The sequence below is a fragment of the Ailuropoda melanoleuca genome, chromosome 13 (assembly GCF_002007445.2).
Source record: "Ailuropoda melanoleuca isolate Jingjing chromosome 13, ASM200744v2, whole genome shotgun sequence".
NCBI lineage: Eukaryota > Metazoa > Chordata > Mammalia > Carnivora > Ursidae > Ailuropoda > Ailuropoda melanoleuca.
Window position 1 is genome coordinate 25,412,176 of NC_048230.1, and position 3,590 is coordinate 25,415,765.

Sequence of the window (3,590 nt, forward strand, 5' to 3'; positions counted from 1 at the left end):
TCCCCCTCTGCCACCTCCCACACAGTCAGCCTGACTCCCAGACCCAGGTCAGCCCTTCATCCCGATGCCAATTGAGCCCAAGTCCTAATCCTAGAGCCACAGGTGAGCAGTGCTCCCTTTCCTGCCCCGTGCCCTTCCCCAAGGGTTTGCAGCCCCAGGCCCACACCTGTTCGTGGTTTTTCTTGAGGCAGAGCAGCTCCTCCTTCAGGGACTCCTGCTGGGCTTCCAGGTCAGCCTTAGCCAGGCTCAGGTCATCCATGAGCTTGTGCATCCCACACATGTCCGCCTCCACCATTTGGCGCAGGGAGAACTCACTCTCGTGCCTTCCAGCGCAGGAGATGCAAGGTCAGCAGGATGCCAAGAACATCCCCTCTCAGCTGCCCCTGGTTCCCATTTCCTTCACCAACAGGAATTCTCATTTGCTAACTCTGCTCAGTTCTGGTCTCAGAGATGAATTAGACTCAATCCCTCTACTCAATCCACTCACGGTCTAACAAAGCACTCATAGCAGGTATCATTTTACCATCGGGCATTGAGGCCACTTTGATTCCAAAAGATTAACTGGCTTTCCTATGACAATGTATCTTGGGATCCAGGACAGAGCTCACACCCCTTCCTGAGCTATCACCTAAGTAAGTTAAGCAATAACCAGGTGTCAGGGCAGTGATTTGCTCCCTTATTCCTTGTGTTGGGCTACTTCTCTATCTCTGATCTTTGTTTAGTAGAAATGCCTGGTACATGAGGGCTCCATAGGTGAATCTGGACCCTGATCCATCTGTAAGTGGATCCTCTAATTACATATGAAATTCAATGACTGTCCTTGCTCAGTTCGTTCTTGAAATCACCTTATTCTGCCCCCAGGTAGTGAGCTCAGGCAGCCTTATCTTCCATTTAGGCTCTATCATACATGCTAAATTTGGTGGTGTTTTTTTCTCATCCACCTTCTGTTAGTTTTGTTTGTAATAAAAATTATTATTTGGGGAATTTAGGAAAGAAGAAACAGGACAGTAATTCAGTCAATCAAGTATTTGGCTATTGGGACTTAGGGTGGAGGAAAGAGTCACTCTGAACCTCTTTCGAGTCCTACTTACTTGATTCTAAAGTCATCAGCAGCCAGCTTGGCATTGTCAACTTGGATAATCAGCCTGGTATTCTCAGCCTTGCTGCACAGGATCTGAGGAAAAGCAGGAAGACAGTTTGCACACAAAACATCATACCCTGGGCTCCAGCTCTATGGGTGGCATCTACACTCATACTCAAGAGAATCCAAGCACCAAATCTCCTTGAGCCTTCAGGAGCCTTTTGCCTGCCATGCCCTTCCACCTTCCTCCAACCCAGCGCACCCCAGGCTACTCCAAACCTCACCTTCTGCTGGAGCTCCTCAATAGTGTGGAAGTAGGACTGGTAGTCTGGACATATGGTGGACTCATGGCATTTGCTCGACTCTCGGATCCTAGTCTCTAGATCCTCATTCTCCCGCTCCAGTTGGCGCACCTTCTCCAGGTAGTTGGCCAGACGATCGTTCAGGAACTGCATGGTCACCTTCTCGTGGCCATTGGGGGCACCTTCTGCATAGTTCTCACAGACTCCAATGTTGCCAGGAATGTTGCAGGTCCCCGGCAAGGGGCAAGCGGTGCGGCAGCTGTAGGGCATACAGAGGCTGGGCTGGCCCAGAGGGGTTGACCCGACACGTGGTCGGTTGGCATGTGCCAGAGTGGCCGACAGACACAGGGATGCAGCCTTGGCCTCTGCCCCGGGCTGGCACCCAATGTCAATGGAGGGGCCACAGACATTTGTTGCTGCAGGCATCCTGATGCTGCCGGGGCAGTGGGATGAGCTGACGTAGCAGGAGGTCATGGTGTTAGGCTGAGGTTGCACAGAAGGTTCAGAGCAGCTGAGAAGGCCAAGCCACTGAGTCTGACAACCTCCTTCCCTCCTGGGCCTTTTATACCCCATCCCAGGTGGGTGTTGGCTCCATGCTTTGACCTCAGTGCCTTGATTCTCTCCCTATTGTTGTATCGTCATCCTGTTACTCAGCTGTTGAGTTTACCATTAGGAGTTCCCCGCCTCATTAAAGGAATGTTGATGAATTTGAGGTGCCTCCTGGCTCTTTGATATCAGGTTGTCTGTTAATGGAAAGTCAGAAGTTTTTTATTGGTTTTCAAAGAACAAAATCCTTTTAGCCATCAGAGGTTCATTCCTTGACCAGAGTTGGCCTCCCTGTTGATGTGTCCACACTGTGAAGGCATGACTGTTCCTGCTGATCATTGGATTGGCAGGAGAGATAAATCCGTGTGTATACAGTGGTGCTCACCTAGGCTAAGACTAACCCAGCCTTCCCTATCCAGAGAAGAGACTGCTTCTTTGCTGGTAGATGTTACGGGTTTTGATTACCAAAATTTTCACATTTCTTCTTTCTTCAGTTATCTGTCTTTCAAACTCAGTTTGAGGAGCAATAAAACTTTAATAAGTCCATTCATTCAACATGTATCTCCTGGCACATCCTAGGTCCCAGGCACTATGCCACACACCTGCCATACACTTATTTAAGCTTGGTATAGTTCCTGTCCATCAGGAAGCAACTCAAACTTGGGTAGCCATGGATGTTTTAAATAGGTTGTCTGAGAAGCTCGACAGTGTGAGGTTGACCCTGAACCTTGCCTGATCTGGACCACGAAAGGTGAATTCAATAAGCCAGAAACAAATAAAAATGAATAATCTTTTTTTAATACCAAATATGAACTTGGCCATGAAACTCAACGGACACTGAGTTATCAGAGTCAGTATAGGGGAGTTTTTCCTGCCCTGCTTCCTTTATTCTAAAGTTCTTCACTGAGCACTTACCATATGTGTTAGGGCATTTATCAAAAATATTGTTTAATCCTTCCTACCATTCTGTAAAGTGGATATTCCTATCTTAATTTTACAAAGGAAACAAATAAGGCATTGAAGCCCAGAGATGTGAAGTCATTTTTCTAAGATGTACCCCATTATGAAGTGGTAACGCCTGTTCTCAGTATCAGTTTCTTTCAACTCCAGAGCCCGTTCTTGTTCTCTTCACCTTTACCACCACCACATCCTTCATCCCACCCTTCAATAGGAGAACAACTGTGTCCTTCTCAGAACTAAGAAAGATTATAAGGTCTAGAAACTGGACAAGAAGCTAAAATTAAGAAATAAAATAAGAGTCTGACATTCTATATTATTCTTTGCATCTCAGAAAATATGAATGCTGGGGTACCAAAGCAATAGGGCAGGGTTTCTCCAAGGACCGTGCAGAAAGATGCCCAGGAGAAAGTTCCATCTCCAAATTATTATACCACATCCCACACCCCACTAGCTCTTGGTACCGGGGAACCAAGACAACTAACTACTAAGGTCCCAAAAGTTTTCTCTGAAAATTTGTGGCAGGGGATAGATTGTCCCCTAGAACTGAGAAAGACCTAATGTGGAGTAAGACCTACCAAAGTGGTTATAACTATATCTTCGTGAAAATGAATATTTTCCAGTCCTCTAAGCATTGAGCAAAAGCTGAACAGATATCTCTATGGGAACCAGATACATATCTGTGAAACATAAGCTATTGGAGT

General features: G+C 46.7%; 1 pseudogene; it reads right to left on the reverse strand.

The window, feature by feature from the left end:
• The window catches only part of LOC100475484, a 4,159-nt pseudogene extending 2,263 nt beyond the window's left edge, over positions 1-1,896 (reverse strand).
• Between the last annotated feature and the right edge of the window lie 1,694 nt (positions 1,897-3,590).